Source organism: Olea europaea, unplaced genomic scaffold, assembly GCF_002742605.1.
Source record: "Olea europaea var. sylvestris unplaced genomic scaffold, O_europaea_v1 scaffold510, whole genome shotgun sequence".
In the NCBI taxonomy this organism is placed as follows: Eukaryota; Viridiplantae; Streptophyta; class Magnoliopsida; order Lamiales; family Oleaceae; genus Olea; species Olea europaea.
The window spans coordinates 141,713-157,188 of NW_019263417.1; the positions used below are offsets into that span (position 1 = coordinate 141,713).

The 15,476-nt window shown below is 32.7% G+C and overlaps 1 long non-coding RNA gene across 1 annotated transcript; it reads left to right on the forward strand.

Moving 5' to 3' along the window:
• The first annotated feature begins 9,483 nt into the window (after nt 1-9,483).
• LOC111388613 lies at nt 9,484-15,193 on the forward strand. Its single transcript, XR_002701608.1, has 2 exons — nt 9,484-9,743; nt 14,693-15,193. It is a non-coding gene; the product is annotated as an uncharacterized LOC111388613 (long non-coding RNA).
• The last annotated feature ends 283 nt before the right edge of the window (nt 15,194-15,476 follow it).

The window sequence follows — 15,476 nt, forward strand, 5'->3', positions numbered from 1 at the left end:
AACACATGCATACAAATTATCTATGTAATAAAATAGGTAACATGCATGTAGAACAATATATTGTGTAACTTGAAAAAAAAAACACTTAATTCTCAAGTAAATTTTTAGATTAAATCTTTAGGGTTTTTGCTAAAAAGATATTTAAGCACTAAGTATACGGATAAGATACAATTATTCTAGTAACGTTTTGGTTTGTTCGGAGCAGGTGCGCTAAACCATTGCCATTCTTTGAACTCGGCATGTGCGTATCAAAGAGGAACTCAAGCTACAGCTCCGGGTGCAGTGGGACGGCTTGTGGCTGGAAGACGCCACTTGGATTTCTATTGAAGGGTTCAAAGCTCTCTATCCTAATTTTGACGTTGAGGACAAGGTTGTGTCTGAAGCAGTAGGGAATTATACAGAAATGGCTGCCGCATCAACAAAGCGGGATAAGGAATTATCAATTAAAAGGGCATGAAAGGCACCCACAAGGCTTAAGGAGTATTTTATATTTTTTATTACTATTTTGATTACAACAAACTGGATAGGTGTCCAATTGTATGGCTAAGAGGGATATGCATATTCCCTTATATATACAAAAGCTTTACAAATAAATGATATATCCAATTTATTAAATTCTTTCTTCTCTTTTCTACTTAGGAGGTGCATGACCTAGAATTGTGCATTATTTAGTTAACATAAAAACAAACAATAAAAAAGTTCAGACGTAATAATATATTTATTTAGGGTCATAGTGGACCTAATTTTTCAATAATTAATAAGTCATTTGGGCCTATAATATTATAGCCCAATAAGGGATATTACAAAACCTAGTAGATAACGACATCCAATAGATAATGGCCCATTTACTACAGAAATAAATAAATCTGACATGTGAAAATTACATCCCAGCTTATGTTTAAAGACCAGTATTCTAAAATCATGCCGAATTTTTTATTATTCAAAAATTAGATATCTTTTATTTATATATTTATTATTTATGCAATGATTAATAACTATATCCTGTGATTTAAGTATTTCAAAAAAGAAAAACTACTGGACATCCATATATCTCGGAAACCTCCACCCACAATCATTTATTCTTCACCAAATCCATATATCGTGAACTTTCAACCCTCATCTTCCTTCACTAATGATATTTCTCTAGTGTACTCACGATAGCCATCGACGCTCATTGTCTTCCTAATATATAAACACTAATCAATTTCCAGTCCTCTCTGTGAAAGTGGCATTCGATAAACACAAAGAGTAATGACTCGATCGAGGAGTGAGACTAAGGGAAGAAAGTGGAAAGGGAGGACTCAAATAGAAGAGTTAAAAGGAAAGTAGATGACACACACAAAAATTCTCCTTCTAAAAGATATAAATCCACACAATCAGTCACAACTTTGACCACAAAGAAGGAAAGTTTTATTCCATTAATTTTTTTTTTCAGTTCGAGCATAGTTTTGAACCTTGAAATTGATGGGTAACAAGTATGGATGACGTATTTTTCAATTGTAACATATTTTACATTCAATTTTAGACTGTAATTTTAATCGAAATACCAAACAATAGAAAGGGATTTTGTTGTTGAGTTATGAACTATAGAAGGGGATTTGTGCCATATTCGTTGCTATTGTTTGTGACCTAGCCATCCATCTGTGACCAACGATTATGTTATTTCTCACCAATATGCAGGCATGGAGATGATTGTAGAAAGGGATTTTGTTGTTGTTATGTAATTTTGTTGTTGAGTTATGACTATGAAGGGATTTGTGACATATTTGTTGTGGTTGTTTGTTACTTGACCATCCATCTGTAACCAATAATTATGAAATTTGTGACAAAGGTGTGGAAATTCATTATATCAGAGGATAGTTGTTTCCTAGTAAAATTACAATTACCACCATGAAAGATATGCTGACAAAATTTAAAACGAATCTAAATGAAGCCCAACGGCTTATACTGCAGAATACTTGTTTTGACCATTTTCTGAATGTAATGAAATTGTTGTACAATCGCAGTTGATACATTATTTCCTATCGAGCCAGATTCAACTATATATATGTATATATATCTATATATAAGTTGTGGTTGTTTGTTACTTGACCATCCATCTGTAACCAATAATTATGAAATTTGTGACAAAGGTGTGGAAATTCATTATATCAGAGGATAGTTGTTTCCTAGTAAAATTACAATTACCACCATGAAAGATATGCTGACAAAATTTAAAACGAATCTAAATGAAGCCCAACGGCTTATACTGCAGAATACTTGTTTTGACCATTTTCTGAATGTGATGAAATTGTTGTACAATCGCAGTTGATACATTATTTCCTATCGAGCCAGATTCAACTATATATATGTATATATATCTATATATAAATATGGATTGAAGATAATGTATTATATTACCAGGTAACCCCTTATCATCTCATTAATTATGTCAAGCTGTCTTATATTCATATTTCGACAAGGTGTAAACGTGAACAGTTGATTTGAATGTTTGGTTAAGTTGTGACTTGATTTTTCGTAATGTGATTTCAGTTTTTTAGGAGATAATATGAACAAATCTCATGACATGTTCTTGGATACATGTTTTCAATTGTATTTTTTATACTATTATGACGATCCAATACAAAATACAACCATTTTCTATCCCCATAGGCCTTCTCTAAGTTTTCAAAAAAACATGACTAAGAGCTGTTATTCTCATTATCCCCAATTCCAAAAGCAAGAATGAATATAATAATATCTGCATCCTGTGTACATATCATGAATAGAGTCCCAGCATAGTACCCATTTAGATACAAGCCATCGATCACAACCGTGACTTGATTTTTCGTAATGTGATTTCAGTTTTTTAGGAGATAATATGAACAAATCTCATGACATGTTCTTGGATACATGTTTTCAATTGTATTTTTTATACTATTATGACGATCCAATACAAAATACAACCATTTTCTATCCCCATAGGCCTTCTCTAAGTTTTCAAAAAAACATGACTAAGAGCTGTTATTCTCATTATCCCCAATTCCAAAAGCAAAAATGAATATAATAATATCTGCATCCTGTGTACATATCATGAATAGAGTCCCAGCATAGTACCCATTTAGATACAAGCCATCGATCACAACAATAGGCCTGCAATGTTCCCATCCTCGAACTGATGCACCCAGTGTCATGAAGCAATATTTGAACCTATCGTGACCATCAAGCTCTAGTCCTGTGACCGTTTTAGGATTTGTTTGCTACAATATGAAAAAGAATATCAATATCTTACTAAATGAATAGGTTAGACCACCTCCAATCATTTTCAAAGTTTCCTCTCGAGAACTTCATCCCTTCATATAGTTCAAAGATACTCCATACGTATACAGCATGTAATTGAATATATCATTTGGAGTGTATACAATATGTGACAATACGTACTTGTATTTGATGCAAGATGAGACAAATGGCTTTGTTACTTGGCTATTAGAACCTAATACAGTGTTCGAAGCACATATGTGACCTTCTATAATATGTCTAATTTTAAACATCTCTATTTTGGCTAACTTTGATGCTCTACATATCCAATTACACTCGTCATGTAAACACTTCTTATCTAACCAAACAACCACGTATTCAAATATATTTTGGATTGCACAAAAGGGCAAGCTTATCTTTAGAATCTCCTTTTTACGAAATACCCTTCATTTCTCTACATTCCTAGTATCTGCAATCGACACAACGATGATCTCATGATCAAAATTGTCACTTGACGGTCTATTGCTCTGCATATATCTAGTAATGAAAATTTCTATTTGTTAGATTGCACACCAAACGATACCATGATAGGCTATTTTTTGCTATCTACAACTGTGATCTCAATGTATATTGGATATTTGGAAGGGTCACGATCCATATCCTTCAACACCATGTATGATAACACGATATTGTCACTCTTGATTATGATTTGGGGTAGATCCCTATCCAATACATACTTCATTGTGACTGCTACCTTTGCAGGTTTCAAACCAAACTTTGTCATAATTACATCTACGAACTTCATATATCGTCAACTATTATCAATCAACACCAACGATAATTATGAGCTATTCAGCAACAAACGTGAATGTATCCATTGCTGCAAAATCAACCTAAATAATATCAATCACAAATCCAATCCTAGGTCACAACAAATGCATGTCACAATTTCTTAGGCATGGTCGCATATTGATTAGATACAATGTCACATATTCATACTAAATTACAAAACATGAACACTAATGGTCACAAACCTTCTATACAAAACACTCAATTATATTGTATAGATAACGATACGAGGTCACGTACATTTGCATTTACTCATATCCCAAAATTTTTTAATGTGATCTATTACATGAATTAGATAATACAGTAACATAAGTTGATCGATTACTTATTAAAATTGTAACTTCAATTTTCCAGTTACTATCAATCAATGCGGTTCCAAAAATCGATCATTGAATAGAACGTAACAACAAACCACAAACTTGCGATTCACTTAGTTACAATGACATACCTAATCAATACAAAATTACTGAATTCAATGATTATTGATGTACTAGATATACATACACTGATTACTATAGTCTTTGATTAATTCTTAAAACTAATATTTCTTTTAATCAATTTTGATTCTAATAGAGATATGAAATTGAATTAGTTAAATAGGCTTAATGAGAATTCGAGAGCGGTAAATTGAATACAACAGAAGAATTCAATAGAACACGACATTAGGTTATGAACCTTGAATTAAGACTTAAAGTTTATTAATAGATGAAATTGTCTTGCCCTAATATCCATTTTATATTTAAATTCTAGATCAATCTTCGAGTGCATTAGCTAATTTTAAGTACTTAGATCAAAAATAAATAAATCGCAACTATTTCTTTGTTTCATCAAATAAGAGTTAGAAATATTCGATTAAGTATTCAAGAATAGTCTTCATGGGAACGATAATTTGAACTCAAAGGTTTGTTATATTACCTGTTTGATATTGTACACACATGCGATAGAGAAAAATCAACAAGTTTTTGGCACCATTACTGGGAAATATTTGTTTTTAGTCTCATTTTATTTTAATTTTAACTATTATTTGATCTGTTTATTTTCTTTTATTTATGAAAAGAAAGGTGTTCATTGTATGGTCTGTCTCAAAGGTGATGATCTTGAACCATTTGATTCGAAAATAGAATGTACTTTTAGATGAAGACATAAAGAATACAAACAAAAACAACATAAAATGGCTACCAATCAAAGCATTCATATTCCTCTTCAGCAAATTGGACAAGTGGTTGCAAGAGTAGCGGCACCACCAAATTAGCAGCATAAGTAAGGAGAAATCAATGAAGGAGGCCTACTAGTCTCAATGTTTTTTATGCCTATAGTAGTACCCACGCATTTCAGTATTGTGTATCCAGATTTTGAGTTAAATAATTTTCAGATAATGACAGATTGGATCAATTTTACTAGCAACACCCTTTTATTCCACGAGTTACCTCATGAAAATTTGAATACACACAATTCCAAATTCCTCAAAAAATTTTAGAATTTTCATGCTGCAGAGGTTAATGAAGATACTATCAAGTTGTGGTTATTTACATATACATTACGAGATACTGCATTGGAATGATTAGATGTCAAACCTCATGGAACCATTCCTACATGAGAAAAACTGGTTAGGAATTTCTACAACAAATCTTTTCCGGCAACGATAGTAGTAAAAATCGGATTGGAAATTAAACTTTCCAAAATGGAGATGGAGAGAGCTATCAAGAGGTATGGAACAAGTTCAAAGAGCTGATAAGAAAGTGTCCAAATCATGAAATCACCATTGAAAACTAAGTGCAACATTTATACACTGGACTTTCACTGTTGATAAAATCTTAGTTGGAACATTCAAAGGAAAATTAGTGCGACAGTGCATAGATTTATTTGAGTTGATTGTCTCTACACATTCAATGTTCTCACCAGAAAGAGTGGCACCATTGAAAGCAGCTGAAACATATGAATTAGACAGTACAACATCTACCAATGCGAATATAGCAACCTTGACAAAATAGTTGGAGTTGTTGGTGAAATCACAAACAAAAGAAGTACATGCCGTGATGGTTAATCCATCATGCTAAAACTGTAAAGTACTCATCTGATGAAAAATTGCATGTTTACGGCTTTCTAGAGGAACAAGTGAACTTCATTTAGAATGGCTACTACTTAACACATTTGCACAAACATATAACCTAGGGTGGAGACAACACCCAAACTTTAGATGGTCAAATAATTAGCAAGGATATAGTTCAAATAATGCCCAAAAAGAGAGAAAAAAAGTTTGGGGAGATATTCAACTAATATATGTAAAAGACAGACAAGGTGTTTCAATAGATTGATACGAACTTTCAGAATCAGTAGGCATCTATCAAGAAATTGGAGATACAAATTGGTCGAATAGCTCAATAGCTTGCAGAATACCCATATAGGACATTGTCAAGCAATATAATGATTAATCCAAAGGATCAAGTACATGCTATTACAATCAAAAGTAGATTACAACTGCTAGAAATACATGTGAATAGACCAGACAAAAAAGACAAAGAGGTAGTGGTTGAAGTAGCTGATAAAGAAGAAAAATCTGCACCAATCACAGAAAAGAGGAAGAGAGAAAAAAAAAGCATCCACAGTAAGAGCACAAAGTCCAATCAAGGCTTATGTGATACCAATTCCCTTTTTTCAACGGTTGTAGAAAAAGAAGTAAACAATCAGTTTGCAAAATTTGTAGAGATTTTCAAGAAATTATACATAAATATCCTTTTTGTAGATGCAACAACACAAATGCCCAGCTATGCCAAATTCTTAAAGGAGATTTTGTCCGACAAAAGGAAGATGGAAAAGACAAAGAGGTAGTGGTTGAAGTAGCTGATAAAGAAGAAAAATCTGCACCAATCACAGAAAAGAGGAAGAGAGAAAAAAAAGCATCCACAGTAAGAACACAAAGTCCAATCAAGGCTTATGTGATACCAATTCCCTTTTTTCAACGGTTGTAGAAAAAGAAGTAAACAATCAGTTTGCAAAATTTGTAGAGATTTTCAAGAAATTATACATAAATATCCTTTTTGTAGATGCAACAACACAAATGCCCAGCTATGCCAAATTCTTAAAGGAGATTTTGTCCGACAAAAGGAAGATGGAAGAACATGACACTGTCTACCTGAACGAGGAATGTAGTGCAATTCTTTTGAAAAAGCTACCTAATATAGTTAAAGGATCAGAAGCTTTTTGAGATATGCAGTGTTTTATAGAAGGTTCATTCAAGACTTTTCAAAGATTGGCAAACCTCTGTATAATCTACTGGAGAATGATGTGCCATTTAACTTTTCTTAGGAGTGTTTGAATGACTTTAATACTTTGAAGTTTGCACTAGTTATAGTGGCTCCAGATTGGAAACTATCTTTCGAACTCATATGTGAGGCTAGTGAAAAAAGCTAGGTCAATACAAGGAAAATGTATTGCATATCATCTACTATGCCAGCAAAATTTTGACATATGCTCATATTAATTATGCAACAATTGAAAAGGAAATGCCAAAAGTAGTATTTGCTTTTTTGCTTTTGACAATTTTGTTCATATTTGATTGGTTGAAAAGTGACAGTCTATACCAACCATGCAGCTTTAAAATAATTGTTTGAGAAGAATGACAATAAACCTAGGCTGATTCAATAGGTTATGTTACTGGAAGAGTTTGACATTGAAATTTGAGATAAAAAAGAAATAGAAAACTAGGAAATTGATCACCTATCAAAGCTAGAGCATTTGAAAGAGTCAAATGAAGTGGACATCAATGAGATATTTCAAGATGAACAATTATTGCATGTGGACAAGATTATGTGGTATGTAGACATTGTCAACTACTTAGCAAGTAGATATGTGGACAAAAAGAAAAAGCTTCTCCATAAAGCAAAATTCTATATTGGGATAATCTAAATTTATATAAAAGAGGGACAAACCAAATTATTAGAAAGTGTGTGCCAGAGGATGAGATGGAGCCTATCCTTTCCAAAGTTCATTCTTCAGCTTATAGAGGACACTTTGGCCCCACTAAAACAGCAATAAATGTACTTAAATGCAGTTTCTTTTGGCCAACATTATTTAAGGACTGCCATAGTTTCTGCAAATCATGTGATAAATGTCAAAGAACATGTAACATATTGGCCCGTCACAAGATGCCACTAAACAATAACCTGGAGGCGAAAATTTTTTATGTGTGAGGAGTTGACTTTGTGGGATCTTGTCTATTGTCCTATAACAATTAATATTGGTAGTGGATTATGTTGCTAAATGGGTGAAAGCCAAGGCGTTGTCCACCAATGATGCAGAGGTGGTGGTGACTTTATAAAGAAACATATCTTACTTCAGCAATCAATTATTCCAAGCATTGCATTATAAGTATGGGGTACAACATTGAATTGCCATACTTTATCACCCTTGGACGAGTGGACAAGTCGAAACTTCGAAAAGACAGCTGAAAAGAATTCTAAAACTCACGATAAATGCATCTCGAAAAGATTGGTCCAAAAATTTGGACAATGCTTTGTGGGCCTATCGCACCACCTGGAATGTCGTCATACCAAATAGTATTTAGGAAAGCATGTCACCTACCAGTTGAGTTTGTGCACAAAACATATTGGGCATTGAAGTAGCTGAACATGGACCTAGAGAAGGCTGAGAAAAAAGAATTATACAGCTTTATAAATTGGAAGAATTCAGAAGAGAAGCCTTTGAAAATGCATCCATCTACAAAGAACGAACAAAAATGTGGCATGAAAAGACATTAGACACTAAATTTTTAGAGTGGGAGATCAAGTGCTCTTGAACAATTCCAGACTTAAGCTATTCCTAGGAAAATTGAAATCAAGATGTTCTGGACCTTTCATAATATCCCAAGTGTTTTTGTACAACACATTTGAGTTACACCACCCAACAAAGAGAAATTTCAAGGTGAATAGACAACGCATTAAGTATTACGTAGAAGAGCTTCCCACCATTAAAGAGAGCCTTGAACTAACTGTTCTAGAATAATAGCAACACAAAGTTCAGCTAATGACTTTAAAAAAATACTCCTTGAGAGGAACCCCAAGCTCTATCATTTACTTATTTCGTAGTTTTTATGTTATAGTTTTGTTTCTTTGATTGTTTCTGTTAGAATGGTAACATTCTCTTTGTAATTTGTAGGAAACCCCAAATGGATGGTGACATTAAACGTGGATGGGAGATGGAAACCAAGTTATCGAATGAGGGGAGACAATAAAACTCAACAAAGAATAAGGTAAAAAAGGGGCGCCGCAGCGCAACAACACAGACCCCCCTGCCCTGAGTAATTTTTTATTTTTTTAGTTTGTTTATTTTCCTTCTTCTCTTATATATATTTGTATTTATATATATACTCTCTTTTTATTAATCCCTCTCAAACCCCACTTTTCTTTCTCTTCTTCTGCCCTCTCCTACTTCATATCTCTTCCATAAATATCGAACCCATCATCTTCAACATCTTCATTGCATATATTTTACATCTCAATATTCTTTCAACTTAGTGGTTATTATTTATGCTAGAATCGTAACATTCTCTATGTATTTTGTAGGAAAAATCCCAAGTGGATGGTAACACTAAGCGTAAATGGGAGATGGAAACCAAGTTATCGAATGATGGGAGACAATAAAACTCAACAAAGAATAAGGTAATAAAATTGGTAGAGCGCCACTTCCCAGGTGCCGCAGCGTTACATCTCTGTGCGTAATTTTTTTTTAAGTTTGTTTAGTTTTTTTTTTTCTTTTCTCTATATATATATATACCCCTCCCCTTTTGTCTTTTTATTTTTCAATCTCGCTTTTCCCTAATCCCTCTGAAACCCTACATTTGTTTCTCTTCTTATTCCCGTTCGTACGTCCAAATCTCTTTTGTAAATATCAAATCCATCATCTTCAACACCTTCATTGCATAGATTTCACACCTCAACATACTTTCAACTTATTGGGATTTCTACACATAGAAGGACAAGTTTTTACAATTGTTTTTGGTGTGTGGTGCTATTGGATACTATATTACACTTGACGATTAGATGGAAGTAAGAAATTTCTTATGGGTTTTAGTAGATTGCTGTGGTTTTCACACCTTGAGATGTTGATTTTATGTTTAGGATTAAGTTTAAGGAAATTCGAGATTTGAATTGTGACATGAGTGCAAGGTGTTTGTTGAAAATCCTTAAAGAACTTTAATTTCCTTGTTGACTTATGTGTTACTTTTGCCTATTTATTGAGAAAATTGCAGTACTTTGTTAGGGGATTTAGTGGTCATTAATGACTTGATTTGTTAAGAGACTAGTGTTACTTGGAACTTTTATCATATTTTGTGAAGGTTGTAGTGATTTGTGACACATTTTTGGGTTCAATTGTGGTGGATTTACTTAATTGCATTGTTGCTTTTTGAAGTGCACAATGCCACAAAAAATCTTCAACCTCTTCGTCAAGCTCATTTGATAGCAGTACATTTGTGAGTGCGAAAGCCGAAAATCGATATCATAACATGGTCGTTCACAAAAAATTGAATTATAGAATAGCATTTTACCAATCTTTAACTTTATATGCGGGAATAGATTGAGCACAGGAATTGGGAATTATTTATAAAGCAACCGCAGCTAGGGTTAATACCAATGGTTCGTGAATTTTATGCAAGTGCTAAGGACCACCAGGATTTGAAGGTTTATGTTAGAGGAAAATGGATCTGTTTTGACAGAACCTCAATTAATCGATTCTATAGATTAGCAGATATTGATAAAGATGACTTCTTAAAATGCATGAAGAGGGGCAATCAATCCGATAGACATAATTCGAGAGTTAACCTGACTGGGCACTAATGTCACCAATTTTTCAGCTGTAAGCATGTTTCCTAAATGCAAAGCTTGGCATTATTTTATATGTGCTAAACTTTTGTCAGGTAGTAATATTAGTGAGGTGACGAAGGGATGGGCATTGTTGAACTATGCTATTCAGCGGGGCCTTAGTCTTGACGTGGGCATGGTCATTTTGACCAACTTCTAACGTGCACTCAACGGATCTATAATTGTCGGTCTGGTATATTCTTCACTAATTTATACTCTATGTATAAAAGGAAGAATTTATCCATCCGCAGTTGAGGAGATAGTTCATCCTAACCATGACTAAGAAGATCATTCGGCAATTCACTAGCAGGCACTTCTTTGCCAATGTTCCAACACATGTTACAAAGGCACAACTGACCCGCCCTAATCGCCCTCCGCTTGTCAGTTTTACGCCCTGAAATCTTTTTCATCTTTATTATTTTATTTCTTTATAAAAATAGGCTTGAGGTTATCTAATTTAAGCGAAAATATCACTTTTATTAAGTGTTGAAATTTGAAATTGTGATCGATAATTCGATAACGATAAAATAACAACTTAAGTAAAATTTTCATATTAAATATAATTATTGACATACTCCATTCCAAACTATTAATTTAAGATTTAATATAAAATGTCGAATACTAGATCTCTAAAAATATTAAATAATGTACATTAACATAAAGTATTATTCAAATAAAAGTTGACAATTATATTTTCTGAAAACTGTACTTAGTGATCCCATAAGCATCACTTGGTCAATCTTTCACTCGTCCACACGACCTGTTCTCATCTGAAAAGTTATTAGAAAAATGAGTATTTTGAAAAACAATCAGTAAGAATACGTGCACATTCTTATTAACATGATATAAATACAAAACTGACATCACATACTGACATTTCTTGGATTTAGAGCTTGCGTATGTATAAGACTGAATCCATTCGATTAGAAAATCATTTTTCACACTTATTATTAGTTAATAATGATAGTGAGTGGATTGGACCAGCTACTGATCATTGCATTGGTAAGCTATTACCTCACCAACTAGCTAATCAGATGCAAGCCCCTCCTCGGACGGATTCCTCCTTTTCTTAAGAATTCACATATCCCGTAGGATTTAAAATAATTGACCCGAAGGTCCATCCCGTAGGATATAACATATTTGACCTAACTGTCTATCTCGAAAGATTTAACATAGAATTCAACCCGAAGGCCTCATAGTATTTCATGCCAAAATTTATATAAACATAAAAAAATTAGAATTTACTATTTTGCATGATGTATTCTTACCTCAAATGATATAAAAAATTTTGAAGTATTCCTTTGAGACAAAAAAATGGACAGAATATTTGTGGGAAAATAAGAACCAACTTGTGAAATTTTTATTGGGGCTGGTAGATAAAATAAAACTCTTTTTCAGCAAGTATATGTGTTAATATGTGAATATCATATGCATGGTAAAGGAAATAAAATTATTGCATACATTATATATATACGCCGTGTCTACTTGCATGCCTATAAATCATGTAAAATATCTGTAAATTTCAAACGTACGAAAAGTTAAGTCTGTAAATCAATTGGTCAATTAATATAGTTTTTATTTCCAATTAATCACGTTAGTTTGTGGAATTCAAAAATAATAATTACTTATTTATTATATAATTGAATGAATATGCACCGTTTCAAATTTCCTAAGAAATTGTACTGTGAAGTTTTCTTTCATTTATTTATATATTTTTTTATGTAAATATATTTTTTATAATAAAATATAGTTTTTAGAATATTTTTTCTGTCAAAATAACTATGATATGATTAGCCCAAAATTATTTCTTCTCGAACCAATTTATGTTATTTTACACAAGCTACAAAATGAGTATAATATCGATATTTTTTTTTTATCAACTACTAGAATACTCAATTATTCGACCCAAATAATTTACGATAAATTCTAAAAAGTACACATAAACAAAATTAATCATTTAATTAAAAATAAGTGGCTCGCATTTATTGCTTCTACTTTTGGACTTTAGTATGACAATAAGGCTGGCATGGACTGTTTCATCTGCTAAATGACCAACATTAGATTTAGCCCATATAAAAATATAATTAAAATCTGAGGTATTATATCAGTTTAACAAACTGATGACATTATTGGTCGAATTGAGGTTATGCAATTGCAGCTATCTCAAAGACAAGAAGAGTTGGAAACGAGGAATAAAGAGAAACATGATGGACTTCAATAGCAACTTGATCAATTGCAAATATCCATGACCAATCAATATTAGTAGTTGCAGAACTCTATGCATACACAATTTCAATATCAGAATGAGATTTTCTCGGTATCGACCTCTGCATATCCCCCCACATGTCATTTCCTCCATAGCCGATGTTCCCATATCATCCAGCCAACTAGTATCCATCTCTCCAAGGCAATGGTGATGACACCCATTGATGTATTCAAGAAGTCATATCTCTCCTTTATTTTTATTTTCACGTTGGGGACAATGTATGTTTTGAGTTTGGGGATGAGTCATTAGGGTTAATTGATGTTGTCTTTTGTTTAGTAGTTATGTTTGTGTAATGTTATTTAGTTTTGTGTGAATTGCGTTGAAAAAGTAATAATAAAAATAAAATTTTAATTTTGCATGCTTGCCTTAGTCGGATGGTTTTGTCAGCTATGATGAATATACTTGAGACCATGTGTTAGTTTGTGGATTGTGGAAGATTTATATGCTAGAGTTGAATTTTCTACCTATCAATGTGAAGTAGTACAATATTTATGCACTATAATTGAGTTTAGTGTCACACAAGAACATGAATGTTCATATGCATAGGCTAAATAGATAACTTAGATGCTCGACCTCTTAACCCATAATTCAAAACATCCTTTAACCATATACATAATAATTTGGGACATTCTAACTAGTGAAAGAAATAATTTAGGACAATGGTGATTCCGTACATAAGAAAGAGATTGTGTGGAGTGTTTTTGATTTTCTACTAACCTTGTAAATTTTGTTATTCTTTTATAGAAAACAGGCATTGCACTTATTCAGTTACCCTCACGATTGCACCTTTTTTACTTAAGTTAATAAGTCCGTTTGGATGTCTTGAAACCTGGTACCCTTCGGTATTCAAAAATCGAGGAGTTATCGACCCAAAACTCGCTACAGGGGTCAAGAAGTAAAAAAAAAAAATGATCAAGTCAAAATTGAACTTAGAAACTAGATTGTTGAAATACTAATAAATTGAGAGAATCATCACATGAATAAATTATTGACATCATCGATTGAACTAAATCAAATTAGAGTAGTGTGAGAAATTGATAAGTAAGACTAAACTTTAGAATTACACTATGGTTAGAGAATAGAAGAAAACAAGTTTGGGGATGTGTGAAGCTCACCAGCGAATAAAGGAAATAATTGATCATTGAAGGTTGGGAAGTGAACCAATTAGTGAGTGTATGGCATTGCACTTGATCTTTCACATGCACACTTGTTTTGCATTGAATAAGTGGAAGGTCAGCTCTTGCATAGCAATTTTGAAAACGTTCATGAATGTGATATAATGTTCTCAATAGTGAATCTTTGTCTGTGTTCTTAGTTATTTTCATTTTTCTTGTGTTTGCTCGAGGAATAGCAAACTATTAAATTTGGGGTTATTTGATGAATGTGTTTTACGCAAGAGTTATATTCCATTTTTAACTTGATTGTGAATTAGATTTTACGAGTAGTGTTCGTCTTTAATGTGTTTATTAGTATTGTTTTGTAGAAGTAGTGGGATGATGAAAAACAATGAAAGATATGATAAAAAGGCTATTGGCAAGGATAGAGAAAACAAGATAGAAAAAAGGGCAAAAGAGTCTAACCATGAAGAGAAAGGACTATTGGCACCACAGCGCCAAAATTGTAGCACCTACGAGCTACCATGACAGAGGTGTGGCACTGCGGCACTATTCTTGTGGCACTGAGGCCACCAAAAATCGATGGAGATAGAGTTGTAGAGCCACGGCGTCTGGCTCATTTTGAAGCCCATAAGAATCCTACATTCGACACAAATGTGAGGAGTATAAATGTAAGTTTTGACACTTTTGATGGGATTCCACACATTGAGAGATAGAGATTAAAGAACGCAATGCAAGAGAGGAAAATATCAAGAAATTCACGTTTTGAAGCATTGATTGGAAGAGGACGAAGATTTTGGTGCAAGATTAATCTCTTTTTCTACATTTATATTTAAAATTCAGTGATGTATTCAATAAGAACCCCTTGTTTTTCTTTTTCCATTATGAGTTTAATCTATTTCGAATCCTTTATTTTTATTTTTTTTATTCAAGATTCTTGTTCATTATCTTATATTTGTTGATTTTGCTAGTTTAATCATTTAATTACTTGATCACTAATTTGATGATTTTGTGAATCTTTTACAAATCGAGAGATGAGCTTGAGATTTAGATCATTTAGTAAAATTCAGTAAATTAGTATAACGAGTAGAGATAGCTATATTAATTACTACGGTCTTAGATAAATTCTTAGAACTAATATTTCGTTTAACT